This window comes from Schistocerca gregaria, chromosome 2 (genome assembly GCF_023897955.1).
Source record: "Schistocerca gregaria isolate iqSchGreg1 chromosome 2, iqSchGreg1.2, whole genome shotgun sequence".
NCBI lineage: Eukaryota > Metazoa > Arthropoda > Insecta > Orthoptera > Acrididae > Schistocerca > Schistocerca gregaria.
The window spans coordinates 466085243-466100440 of NC_064921.1; the positions used below are offsets into that span (position 1 = coordinate 466085243).

At 38.8% G+C, this 15198-nt stretch overlaps 1 protein-coding gene across 1 annotated transcript in view; it reads right to left on the reverse strand.

The window, feature by feature from the left end:
- Positions 1-7458: 7458 nt before the first annotated feature.
- The window catches only part of LOC126326024 (G patch domain-containing protein 11), a 123262-nt gene continuing 115522 nt past the window's right edge, over positions 7459-15198 (reverse strand). The window contains exon 6 of the transcript XR_007560490.1: positions 7459-12118. The gene's annotated coding sequence lies outside the window, so the exon portion shown is untranslated. The remainder of the gene's footprint in view (positions 12119-15198) is intronic.

The following is a 15198-nucleotide window of genomic DNA, read 5'->3' on the forward strand; positions in this document are numbered from 1 at the left end:
TCATTTTCTAATATAATACCCCCAGCATCACCCGACTTAATTCGACTACATTCCATTATCCTCGTTTTGCTTTTGTTGATGTTCATCTTATATCCTCCTTTCAAGACACTATCCATTCCATTCAACTGCTCTTCCAAGTCCTTTGCTGTCTCTGACAGAATTACAATGTCATCAGCGAACCTCAAAGTTTTTATTTCTTCTCCATGGATTTTAATACCTACTCCAAATTTTTCTTTTGTGTCCTTCACTGGTTGCTCAATATACAGATTGAATAACATCAGGGAGAGACTACAACCTCGTCTGACTCCCTTCCCAACCACTACTTCCCTTTCATGTCCCTCGACTTTTACAACTGCCATCTGCTTTCTGTACAAATTGCAAATAGCCTTTCGTTCCCTGTATTTTACCCCTGCCACCTTTAGAATTTGAAAGAGAGTATTCCAGACAACATTGTCAAAAGCTTTCTCTAAGTCTATAAATGCTAGAAACGTAGGTTTGCCTTTCCTTAAACTTTCTTCTAAGATAAGTCGTAAGGTCAGTATTGTCTCACGTGTTCCAGTATTTCTACGGAATTCAAACTGATCTTTCCCGAGGTTGGCTTCTACTAGTTTTTCCATTCGTCTGTAAAGAATTTGTGTTAGTATTTTTGCAGCTGTGGCTTATTAAACTGATTGTTCGGTAATTGTCACATCTGTCAACACCTGGTTTCTTTGGAATTGGAATTATTATATTCTTCTTGAAGTCTGAGGGTATTTCGCCTGTTTCATACATCTTACTCACCAGATGGTAGAGTTTTGTCAGGACTGGCTCTCCCAAGGCCGTCACTAGTTCTAAAGGAATGTTGTCTACTCCAGGGGCCTTGTTTCGACTCAGGTCTTTCAGTGCTCTGTCAAACTCTTCACGCAGTATCGTATCTCCCATTTCATCTTCATCTACCATTTCTATAATATTGTCCTCAAGTACATCGCCCTTGTATAGACCCTCTATATACTCCTTCCACCTTCCTGCTTTCCCTTCTTTGCTTAGAACTGGGTTTCCATCTGAGCTCTTGATATTCGTACAAGTAGTTCTCTTTTCTCCAAAGGTCTCTCTAATTTTCCTGTAGGCAGTATCTATCTTACCCCTAGTGAGATAAGCCTCTACATCCTTACATTTGTCCTCTAGCCATCCCTGCTTAGTCATTTTGCACTTCCTGTCGATCTCATTTTTGAGGCATTTGTATTCCTTTTTGCCTGCTTCATTTACTGCATTTTTATATTTTTTCCTTTCATCAATTAAATTCAATATTTCTTCTGTTACCCAAGGATTTCTACTAGTCCTCGCCTTTTTACCTATTTGATCCTCTGCTGCCTTCACTACTTCATCCCTCAAAGCTACTCATTCTTCTTCTACTGTATTTCTTTCTCCCATTCCTGTCAATTGTTCCCGTATGCTCCCCCTGAAACTCTGTACAACCTCTGGTTCTTTCATTTTATCCAGGTCCCATCTCCTTAAATTCCCACCTTTTTGCAGTTTCTTCAGTTTTAATCTACAGTTCATAACCAATAGATTGTGGTCAGAGTCCACATCTGCCCCTGGAAATGACTTACATTTTAAAACCTGGTTCCTAAATCTCTGTCTTACCATTATATAATCTATCTGATACCTTTTAGTATCTCCAGGATTCTTCCATGTATACAACCTTCTTTTATCATTCTTGAACCAAGTGTTAGCTATGAATCAGTTATGCTCTGTGCAAAATTCTACCAGCGGCTTTCTCTTTCATTTCTTAGCCCCAATCCATATTCACCTACTACATTTCCTTCTCTCCCTTTTCCTATACTCAAATTCCAGTCACCCATGACTATTAAATTTTCGTCTTCCTTCACTATCTGAATAATTTCTTTTATTTATTCATACATTTCTTCAATTTCTTCATCAACTGCAGAGCTAGGTGGCATATAAACTTGTACTACTGTAGTAGGTGTGGGCTTCGTATCTATCTTGGCCACAATAATGACCATTACAAGATGAAAATGGGAAACTTCAGTCGACTATTGGTGCAAGACTAAAAACTGATTAATCACTGCAATGTTTCTAATATGTTGCCAGAAATTACAGAGGTCATACATTCGTAGAATTTTATAATGCTATACCAGGTAATAAAGAAAATGTACAGGATATAAGGTTCCAATGTAGGATTTGAATTGCAAGTAATTAAGTTGAGATTATGTTAGTTTATTTAAGAATACGCAGGTCTGTCAGATAAAATTAAGCTGCAGTCTCAGCATGTTGGAAACGTACATTGTGGCAGACACAGCTGAATGAAGAATTTATTTAACAAAAGTATTTAGGCAAAGAACAAATGATGTTCAAATATGACAAAAGGAGATTAAAACATTAAGACAACTATCAAGGAGAAGGTGAAAATTTCAAGCAAATAATAATATGGGCATTATAGAATTTACTGATCTAAACAAAACTGCTCAGTGATGTCTTCAAGAGGATGAGGACAGACAATGCAATGGGTACTGAAAGCAATAAAAGTTTTGAGAAAAGAAAATAAGTTTGTGTTGGGTGGCCTTGACCTTCATCTGTATAGATGCAGATGACACAGGAACAGATAACATAGAGAAAACTATATAAGCATTTCAAGATTCTTTAAATTTTTCTATAATTCAAGACACAGGCAGCTATTAATAAAAATAATGGCACTATGGAATTAATACCAAACGAGGCGCATAAATCTGTATGAAGAATGAAAAAAGAAAGTTGCCCCTGAGGAATGGAGATGATGTGTCAATAAATATGGGTTAAGTTGGAAAAAGTAAAATAAATAATTTGCAAAACTGTTAAAAATGAAAGTGGGGTGGGGACAATGCCCTGAAACTGGATCAATGCTCTAATTATGTCACTTCACAAAAAAACCAGACAAACAAGACATAAAAATTACAAATCTAGCAACTACCTCTCCATAACGTACAAAGTAATGTCTATCAACACCATGTTAATCAGCCAAAGGAAAAATCTAGCTTTAGAAGTGGACACGGTGAAACATATCTTTTGCAAGATTGTCTTAAATATTACATTGAAGAAATGCGTAAGAATTGCTGCTTTGTCTGGCGGTCACTGATTTTAAGAAAACTTTTTGCTCGTAACAGATAAAGGATGAATTTCTATTAGCAATCAGTAAAGAAGAAAATACACATTAAGTTTGTATAAAAAGTAAAAATCTTGTGTAATTTATTAAATATTATCTACATCTATACTGCAGAATCTCTTCGTGGTGTATGGTAGAGGGCACCTCTTGTACTAGTACATGCTGCCTCTTCTCTGCTCCATTCAGGAATGGCTTATGGGAAGAACTGTTGTCAGTAGAACACAATATTAGCTGTAATTTGATGATTTTCTTGTCTGCGAGGTATATGTTATCTGATCTTCCTGGAACATACACCGCAGGAATTTCAACAGTAAAAATCTCTGTGATGCACACCATCTCTCTTGTAGTGTCTGCCACAGACAACTGTTGAGCATTATTAATAACTATTTCCAACCGACTAAACAGTCCTGTAATGAAACATGCCCCTCTTTGTCGGTCGCTTCTATCAATCGAGACTGAGTAATACTCAAGAATTAGCCGAAAACATGTTTTGCAAACCACTTCTTTCTACGGCGAATTTCATTTCCTGAAGATTTTTTCTATTACTCTTCACCGGCATCTATTTTTCCTACAGTTTGTTTTTTACCATCACTCAAGATGGTTACTTCTATGTACTTTACGGCAGTTACTGTTTCCAGTTATTTTTCATCTACAGTGTAATTGTACCATAGTGGATTCCATTGCCTATTTAGGTGCAATATATTAAATTTATTTTCGTGCAGGGTCAACTGCCAGCCCACACTGATTGTCAAATTTACTAGCTAAACTCATATTTTTTTTAGTGAATGCCAATGTGGTACAACGTTATCAGAGTTTGTCTTGTTGAGATTCTAGTTATTACTTGTGAAAGCAATTAGGGATATTGAAGTTATCTTTGAAGTTTTATCTTAGTGTTGTTTGGGGATAACACTGTGAAACAGAAGACGAAGAAAACAGGAAAACTAATGATATTTTATACAATTTAGAACTATCTTAAAGGAAATATAATAGAAATACCACAAAAATTCTGATGAGCATATTTCAGCTATTTAAATTCATATGCTGTGTAGAATTGCTTTTTCCTTGGCATATTTGAATATGAAACAAATGTTTTAAAGATAAAAATTCAAAGCTTAAGCAGTAAATATGGTACTAATCTTCCCATATCTTTATTAGGATACGTTTTAATGTTATCAAACTTTAATTTTGCAAGTTTTTTCTTATCCCATACCCCATTTTGCAATTAGAAATTAAATAATAGAAATCAAAAGCATTTTCAAATTTCTGAATATATGTAATATTACCTTCATAATTTAATGGTACCAAACCTAAAATAATTAACTCAAACGTTTTTCTGGGTCTTCTTTAACTTCAGTATTTTTAACGAACAGTTTTGTGAAGCAACATTCTCTGGATTGTTATTTTTGGAGAAATATAAATATTAAAATTTGTCTTTGCCTTAGTTTGCAGTTTTGAAAAAGAAATTTGTAAAGAATATATTACTCAAACACCATTATAAGAAACTAACCTCTTCCTCATGTCTTTGCCTGCAAATGCATTCAACACATATGTCACACTCATCTCCTCCTTCCCCTCTCAGTGTCCACTTCTTCCTCCCTCCGACTGTGTGTCCGCCTCATCCTCTCACCTATATCTGTCTATCACCTCCTCCCCACTTTCCTGACTTTCCTTCTACTCTTTCCCCCTCTCTCTGTCCATCCCCTCCTGTCCCCTCTCTGTTCCAACATCTATATCAGTCTCAATACACCTTGAGCCAAACCCTTCACCACGTGTAGTCCCTGCACAACAGGTTGATTAAGCAAGCAACACTACTTCAATGCCACACACCTGTCGCACAGGGCAGCCTACATGTCAGAAAATTATTTCTTGCTCATTAAGTGCAGGCTGCCCTGCAAAGCAGGTCAATAAGGCAGACGATACTATTCCCACACAACACGCCTATCATGCAGTGTAGGCTCAACAAAAGAGGCTGGAAAAAACAAGTGCCAGATTCTCTCTCTCTCTCTCTCTCTCTCTCTCTCTCTCTCTGACACACACACACACACACACACACACACACACACACACACACACACACCTGTTCAGGCAGTTATGAATATTAACTACAGCCCCACAGTATATTTATTCACCAATTGAATCTGCTGATAACGACAATTGGTTTGTGGGGCGCTCAACTGAACTATTATCAGTACCTGTACAAAGTCCCAATCTGTAAACTTTGTTACACAGTCCAATCTTTCCACAGCCCAATCTTGACATGTTCACGAATGATGATGAAATGCTGAGGACAACACAAACACCAGTCCCCAGGCAGAGAAAATCCCCACCCAGCTGGGAATCAAACCCGTGATCCAGAGACAGCAATGCTAGCCACTAGACCAGGAGCTGCAGACGCTGAATTTGCTCTCAACAGTTCATTGCACTTAAAGGGCTACAGTGAAATTCATAAATACAGTACTATAAGGACAAATTATATGTATTGCTCTCTACTGAATCTAACTCAGGACACGGGAAGGAAGGAAATACACAGCAGTGTATCTAACAATATGCATGAGGAAACAGAATGTTTGACGGGTAGCAAAATGGGTTAAAAAAATATTGATTAACACTTTCTCTCTTTAACAGTTCTTCAATGGAAATAAGCAATCAATCAAAAACCTGTGAACGGTCAACTATATAAATATATTTATAAATTATCTGTGTACTCTTTTGTTCAATTAAAACATTCCACATAATAATATTCATTGTGACTGTGATCTATGAGTGAATATGATCCATGGAACATTTCAGTAAAAATCTACACTTCAACTTCGATTCTCATTGCCCCCAGAAATTGGTATTAGAGAATGAATCATTTCAAGCAATTTCATGTAAAATATTAAACATTACACAAAGTAGATTTTATACTTGTGTTGCAAGTGAGGGCTCTACGAGTAGACTGTGAAGCTAATGTGAGACTACTAGAGAACAGAAAGAAATATGATTACAATTATAATTCTGTGAGACTCAATGTCTGATGCAAGTCTTGCACTTGTGTAACATTTTGGTGACTTGCATGTCCCTAAGATAACCGAGTAATCCTATGGGAGAAAGGGGACCTACAGTTTAACATGGGATTTGAACCACATATTGCTCCTGGCAAATTCTCACTACTGAGAGGCGAAAGTTAGGTCAAAGGCATCCTGAAAATTCCATGGTCAGACTGGGATCTGTTGCCATGACCGTATGGCCTCCAGACACGCACTTATCACTTGATCACCAGATCAGATGACAGAAAGAAAGGAAAACCTCTATGAAAGGTGCCTATAAGAAGACAGATAAATCATTTTTAGCTACTTAACTCATTTTGTGGGCACATTTTTTGTAGCAATTCACGGAAGTTAATATTTTTGGTACAACATTATAGCTATTATCAACTGACTATATTTAATTTTGTGAATTAGGACAAAAACTAAGGTAGTAAGTATTCTTCCCACTGACTCTTTTGCGAGCTGTTGTAAGTTGCCATTTCAAGTGAAAAATCAACTGCATTTTGTGTATTTTATTTCAAGAACATTTCCACTTTCTTTCCAAATGATTTATATTCATAGTAAATTAAGTGCCTGTAGACAAGTAATATGTATTTCCCAAATGAATGTTCAAATAACTTTCAACTTTTATCTTTTTATTGTCTATTATATTGGAGGCATCATGGTTCTATGTACACACAGGGGCACTCTGCAGTCGCTGCATATGTATTTAGTCATCTTGCCTCGCGCTTTAGTAGAACACATGCAACACCATCTGTGTGTTTTTTCCTAAATAGGCATATGATCTCCCACTTTTGCCGCATGAACATGATCTGCTAAGGTTTTTCTCTTGGTTATACAGGTTAGTGGATGGTCTTTCTTTGAGCAGGATGAGAACGAATCTATCAATTGCTTTGAGAGTCCTACTTGAAAGTTAAACGAATCTTAGTTTTTTTCTTAACCTATATTCACTTTGCACAATACAATGGCATTTAGAATTGCCACATTTAGTAAGAAGTAGATAATCTGATGCCACCACTTTTGCGAACATTGATTTAATGCATAACGTTTTCTTAGTTGGTCAAAGTGATCTATGTCTCCCATTATACTACTGTATATTGTTACAGTTCTGGCAGTTTTACCCCTGCTCTTTCTTGAGACAAGTGTAGTGTGTCTTGTGCCATCTAAAGTAGTCAAAATAGTGGCAGGTATGTTGTCCATCAATTTTATAGCTGCAGTACCAAGTTTGCATTGGAATTGAACTTCTCCTCTTTTCTAGTTACATTTCTCTTTCACCACTCAAGGCAGTCATTTCTTGTTTTTTTTTCCCCTCACAGTGTCTGTATAATAGATGCAACTGATCAACAACATCAGCATTAGGTTCACAGTGGTGAAGAAGTTGTCAAATGCTATGCACAGGTCATGGCTCAGGCTAATGACTACTCACTCTCCTAGAGAATTTTCTGTAGACCTGTTGTCTGACTTCCTTGTGCAAATAACAAATTTTGTGACGTGGCCTGTTTTTGAGTCTGCTACACACCACAATTTGTACACTTGTTTACCTGATTTCAAAAACATATACTGCCTGAGCAATGAGCATCCCTTTGAAATATATCTTCCATTCATTCACAGCTAATACCTCATTGGCAGTGTGTGTTGTTTAGAAAAGTTATAAGAGTTATGACCTTGTGAAGTTTTCATGATTTGGATGCTGTGTTGGAGGATTCATACTACTGATATTTTTTTTAATAGTTTGACATATCTTTTTGAAATATCTGCATGTCACAGACTTTGATATATCGGGTTGACCAACAGCAGGTTCTGTACTCCAGCAGTGCACTACTTATGGAAACACAAATATACTCTTCAAGATTTTCATATCATTCCACTTACTCATCTATAGTCAATTGTTTCCAGTTCTTTGTTGTTTCACAGTCTGATCAGATTGCCATTTTTGTTTCAAGTGCTCAACATACAGATTTGACTGCTGAACCACACACTCTAACATCTCAGTGGCAAATAAAGGATGTGTTTTATTTTGTCAATCTGCTACCTGCAACAGGCTCTCCATATGTATCAACATGAAGCAAGTCAACAACAGTGCTATCATCACTAGAAACCTCAACTCCAAACACTGGTACTATTTGGACTGCTATTATTATTTGGATGTAGAACTAAACATGGCTCAGTGTCCACATGTCTGAAACATATCCATTATCTGTTTCAGAATCCTCAGGATCACTAAGTAGTGATAGTAGAAACTCCAATGGTTCTTGTAAATATCTTTCACATAGATTCGCTTCTTTGACATTTTTGCTACAAAATGCAGTGAACCACTGTGACATGAACAATAAAAGATAAATTAATTTTCTTCAGACTAGGAAGCAACAATGTGTCTAATGCATATTCTGATTGCAAGAAATCAAACAATAGAAACTCCAGGTAGAAATATCAGCAAAGTAAGAAATGACAGATTGCTACTTACCATAAAGAAGTCATTTTAAGTTGTAGACAAGTACAATCAAACGACACTTACCCAAAGCTTTTGGCCACAGCTTTCATCGGCAAAAGAGAAACACACACCATTCATACACTCAAGCAAGCACACATGACCACCAAATTCGGCAGCTCTGGCCAGTATGCAACAATCACTTGGGACGGAAGCAGCAATCTGGAGGGCACTGGAAAGGGAAAGGGGCAGCAGTGTATAGGTGGAGGGGAGGGGGGGGGGGGGGGGGGGGAGAGAGAGAGAGAAAAGCTGTCTGCCAGAGTGTGCAGAAGTAGAATGCCAACAGGCACGAGGTCAGGAGGTTGCGGGCAGGGAGGTGGGAGGAAAAAGGAGTGAAAAAGGAGAAGAGTGGGGAAAGATGTGCAGGTGCATCGACATAGGGTGGGTGACAAAGATGGAGAGGAGATGACAGGACAGAGGGAGTGGAAACTGTCAGGTGGAGGGTCTGAGGGTAGTAGGAGCGGAGAATGTGTTGTAAGGACAGCTCCCATCTGCGCAGTTCAGAAGAGCTGGTGATGAAGGAGAGGATCCAGGTGGTTGGGGTAGTGAAGCAGCCACTTAAATCAGGTGTGTGATGTTCAGCTGCTTGTTGTGCTATAGAGTGGACTAGTTTGTTCTTGACTGGAGTTTGGCAGGGCCCATTCATCTTAGTGGACAGCTGTACACTATCCCTTCCCCTTCTTCTTCCCCGACCCTTCCAGATGACTGCTTCACCCCAAGTGATAGCTGCATTATGACTACCTGTTAGTCATAACAATATAAAAACCGGTGCAGTGATTGCAGCAGGGCTGATAAGCCATATGGCTGCTTTCACCGGTGGCCCGGCCCCTGATGTGGTAGGATAAACTTGTGACAGGATGGGGATAAGAAATGCTGGGCAGGTGGATTGGGCAGCTTTTGCACCTTGGTCTTCCATGGGGATATGATCCTTGTAGCAAGGGTTTGGGATTGGGAGTGGCACAGGTATGGAATTGGAGGCTGTGCAAATTGGGTGGGCGACGGAACAGCACTTTAGGATTCCTTTGGGGCTGGTTCTTGGGGGTGGTGGGACGACTGGGGCAGTGAGGGGAAATGGCGCAGCAGGTTTGTTTGTGGACTAGATCTGAGGGAGTGCCCCCTTTGTCACTCATGCCACCCCACACTGGAACAACTGGACCAAATCCTTTGCCAGGGCTCTGATTACCTATCATCATGCCCTGAAACGAGGGACATACTACTCAAGATACTTTCCACCCCTCCTAAAGTGATGTTCCGTCACTCACTCAACCTCCACAACATCCAAGTATATCCCTATGCCAATCCCAACCCCTTGCTGCAAGTATCATTTCCCTGTGAAGGTCCAGGTGTAAGACGTGCCCAATCCACACACTCAGCACTTCCGATTCCAGTCTTATCATAGGTTTATCATACTCCATCAGAGGCCAGGCCACCTGTGAAAGCAGTCATGTGATCTATCAGCTCTGCTGCAATCACTGCACAGCTTTTTATATAGTTATGACTACCAACCAGCAGTCCACTAGGATGAATGTCCACTGCCAAACTCCAGCCAAGAGCAAACTAGTCCACCGTGTAGCACAACATGCAGCTGAACATAACATGCTTGACTTCAATGGCTGCTTCACTACCCAAGCCACCTGGATCATCCCTTCCACCACCAGCTTTTCTGAACTGTGCAGTGGGAGTTATCCTTACAACACATTCTCCGCTCCCGTAATTATTCCGGCCTCAACCTACAATGACCCACAGTCTACCCCCTTCCCCTGCTCCCATTGAATCACCTCCTTACCATTCTTGTCTTCCACCCTCTGTCTGCATTCTCTGCCAATATGTCCACCCATCTTACCCCGTTGCTTGCCTTTTTTTTTTGCTCCTTTTCTCTCCACCTCCCAGCCCCACAAACTCTTGACAGTGCACTGTGTGTGTGTGTGTGTGTGTGTGTGTGTGTGTGTGTGTGTGTGTGTGTGTGTGTGTGTGTGTGTGTGTGTGTGTTTCCTCACTTGCTGATGAAGGTTGTGGCCTAAAGCTTTGTGCAAGTGTCTTAATTGAGCCTGTCTGCAACTTAATTTGTCTTCTTTACAGTAAGTAGCAATCTATCTTTTCCTACACTGTTAATGGTAAGAAACAATGACAAATATTTTTTAGGTGATTACAGTGACAAGTATACTTGATTGCACAGCTGGCCAGCCAAAGTGGGGCCAGCTAGCTGAGGTGGATGAGCCGAGAACAGAGTGCAGGCATGCTTGGAGACTGAGACTAACCACAGAGATTGAGGGGGAAAATTCCAAGTGTGGGATAGGAGGCTGCTCTCTTTCTGGACAGCAGCCAGATGGAGGCACTAATAATGTAGGTGTCCACCAAATGTAGCCTCCTTAGGTGGGTGTAGGATTGTAAAGTGGAGGTGTAGGATTGTAAAGTGGAGGTGTAGGATTGTAGAGTGGAGGTGTTGTCCAGCAGTTCTACAAGGCACTAGTAAGACATCATTCAATAAATGGTCATCAATTTCCAAGAGTTATACAATCACACTGTCTTCTCCTCGATTTGGCTTAGCAGTGGGTGTGCTGTACCCACACTACAAGGAGGCACAGAGCAGCGCCCTGGCGTAGTCAGAGATTTGTGCTGCAGCCCTGTCACACAATGGTGCGACAGCAGGCATTTCTCTGCACTCTCATTGAGTGTAGTTGCACTCAGGCTTGTCCCCAGAAATCACCATGCACCTGTTGCCAGTTGTCGTGATGGTGGGTAGGTGGAGGACCCAACAGACACACACAGGACAACTTGAAAGCTGGTCCCAATACTTGTATTGCTCGTGAAAGGTAGCACAGGCACTCTCCTCCTGCTCTCAAGTTGAACAGCTCACACGTGAGCACATCGCTTCTTCATTCATGGAAGACTAGCATTGCCCTCATCTTCAGGTAGTCACAGGAGTAACTGGCAGGAATTCAGCTAGCAGAGTTGAAGTTCCCTCCACAGCAAGACAGCTGCAGACTTGTAGCAATGACTCCCAAGCTGGTGGTGGGCAGTAAAACTTTGTTGTCTTCACCAAGTCATTCTGTAACTGGTACAGGTGACCATACATTGGTATCAGTGATCCAAATGGGGTGGAAAAATTCAGATTGAATGGAAGGAAGAAGAAGGTTTTATAGCAGTCGATGACTTGAGGCTGGTCTAATGTGTTGTTTCAGAGTGTCAGAACATTTTTTTATGCAAAGTTTGCAGCCTGAAATGCATTCTTGTGACATGCCTACGTGTAGTTACTACACGTAGCCCTGTTCACAGGATAGCATTGTGCCTGCTCTGAACTTTTCTCAAGGTGCTGAATCAGGTGTTGCTGACACTCTCCCTTCCACAGTCTGAGGCAATGAGCTCCCTGCTTGTTTGTGCTTCGGTTTTTCCGAGCGATGACAGTGGTTACGCCATAACTGCATCCTTGGCGGGCATGCTCCACTTAGTGTCGTCCAAGTCCTACCAACAAAATTTTATTCCTTACTTAATTACTAGTCTGCTGTGCAAAAGCAGGTTGAAAGGTGGAGATGGATAATAGTATTTCTTCAAAAATGCATAACATACCTTACAAACCTACTATGTAAAAATCAGACACAACAAAGTTAACACAGAATGTGAAAGTACATCTCAAATTATAAATGTTTTAATAGTAATACTTTATTAAAAATTAACAAATGAACCAATCATGCAATATGTACTTAGAATAAGTCACAATCTTTGCCATTACTATGAATTCTCCACATATAAACATAGCACGAGATCAACATGCATGTCCCTGACCATTATCCCATAAATCCTGTTATACAAGCAATGAAGTGCAATAATTTAAGAAATATTTTAATTTTTGTTAAATACGAACATGTTACAGTGCCATATATGGAAACATATTCATTTATTTTGTTGACAACTAATGCAAAAATTTATAGATATTTTAATGAGAGATTGCAAATTAACCACAAGATTTTATTCTCAACGCACTAGTATGTTGTGTATGTGTAATTGTCTTTTATAATTGAATGCTGGTCATTTATAAATATGAAACACTAGCAAACCCGACAATGCTTCGTAATTGTTAAATATGTATGGGAATTTTATATACATGCTTAACTCCTCCCCCTCTCCTACTTGTCCCCCACTCTGCCCTCTTACCCCTCTCTCTGACCTTGAGCCTTATTTATTGTTATTACAAATGAAACATTAAAATGAATGAGTAAATCAGTAAAGATAATAGATATATGGGGTATGAAAGTCCTCTCCAGCAGCTGTATCTGCGAGGGTAGTAGCTTCAGTGACAAAAAATGGTTCAAATGGTTCTGAGCACTATGGGACTCAACTTCTGAGGTCATCAGTCCCCTAGAACTTAGAACTACTTAAACCTAACTAATCTAAGGACATCACACACATCCATGCCCAAGGCAGTATTCGAACCTGCGACCTTAGTGGTCTCGCAGTTCCAGACTGTAGCGCCTAGAACCGCACGGCCACTTCGGCCGGCCGCTTCAGTGACAGTATTCGGCATAGTTTTAACCTTCGAATGTATAGGATTATAAAGTTTTAGATGATTCAGATTCTGTAGCAGTATTCTAATCATAAGCCGATAAGCCAAAAATACAACTTTCCTGTTTTCTGTGAAACTGATGGGTGAGGAAGACAACGAACACATACACTGTTGTGTACACAATTATTGTTTGAAAATATATTTAAGGAGGCAAAATAATAGCGGTCTACACACCCTCCTGTCGTATTTGAAACTGATTGCAAGAAAGAAATCAAAATCACATAGCACAGCATAGTCAGTTTTAACAGAAAGCTAGTTCATTGTCGATAAAAAAAATTAATAAAATAAATAAAACACACACACACTCTCTCTCTGTCCTTTCAAATGGTATTGGCGTATTGTGTAAAAATTTTAAGTAAATTGGGCAAGAACATTTTGAGAGTTTTGTTGAGACAACATAGCCGCTTTATACATATTTTACAAAATCTATAGCTGACAGTGTCTGAATGTTACCAGAGCATCGTGTAAAAATTTGAAGTAATTTGATCGAGAACTTTTCCCGATTTTTGGAAACAAAGCTTCTCCTCATATATTACATGTATATTTATATATTACAAAATATATAGCCTATATAAAAATTCATTAGGGCATCATCTAAAAATTTGAAGTAAATCAGACAAGAACATTTCAATATTTTTGGTAAAAAGTTTCTTCTTTATATACCACATACATATTACATATATTAAAATATACAGCCTATTTCCATCAAATGTTGATTACAGTAGTGTGTAAACATTTGAAGTAAATCAGCCAAGATTTTTGCTAAAAACATTAAGCACTTTAAGGCAGCTCTAAAGCATAACATTTTGCCGCACTTATTATTGCTAATAGAGCAACGAACATGTTACATATTTCTCATGATAGTAAAGGTGATTAATGAACTTCAGCTTTTGTAGTGACTGTTAGAGAGATTTTCATGCTGATGGAATTTTAAAGATTCTGACACTAAATTTTGAGAGATAATAAGCTGCTGTACGAAATTTCTCATGCATGCTATTGAGTTTGAATGCAGGGCTTGCATTATAAGTTAATTAGTTACAAGTGATTCATCAGTTTTGCAAATGTGTGTAAAGGCTCCCATAAACAATCAAATAATTCATAGAATTTCACTAGGTTGTCAAATTATTTAGCAACATGCTACTTCGTTTGACATGTCTGTCAAACATACACAGCTGAATAACTTCTTTTTATTTCTGTCTATGATCATAAAATTGTTTGTTCCTTGGACTATCCGTTTCAGTCAGTGATGACCATCTTCAGATTTGCAGCAAACCACAAGAAAACAAAATACACCTAGTGTACAGTCGACATCTTAAAACAACGAAAAATAGGCTACAAAGGAAGGTACTACTTTCATATGCATCAAGAACATACAATTAAAATATGATGAGGCATAAATGTTTCAAAACGTGACCAAATTTAATGGAGTCATAGTGGCATAATCGAAAAATACACGTAATCAGCAAAGCGTCATTGCACATATTTAGAATATGGTGTAAACCATACCACAGTGCCTGCAGAGTCATCCTGTTAATAGTGTACCATTCATAGCAAACTGTGATGCAATAGTCACAAAAGCTCGTGTTGCCAATTCGTTAGATGTGGTGACTGTAAACCTATACATATTCATCAATTACATAATTGTACAAAATGAAATAAAATGAAGAATACAATAGGTAAAGTCTATAGTGGGACTACCAAGTGAACAAGTTATTACAGTGATAAAATGTAATAAGGTAATATGATTCTGAGGTGCTTTTGGCGGGGCGAGGGTTGTTATCTTAGATACAATAATAACTTAGAGGAGAAGAACAAGGCTTTTGGGGCTAACAACATAATATAAAAATGGTAAAATAACGAAGAAAAGAAGCCAAATGGATTAAACAAAAGACTGAAGAAGGTGATCAGAGCCTACTAGTACAGCTATCAGAATGCAACTTGAAATTTTAACAAAAAAAAAGCAAATGCCACCAAGAGTGCT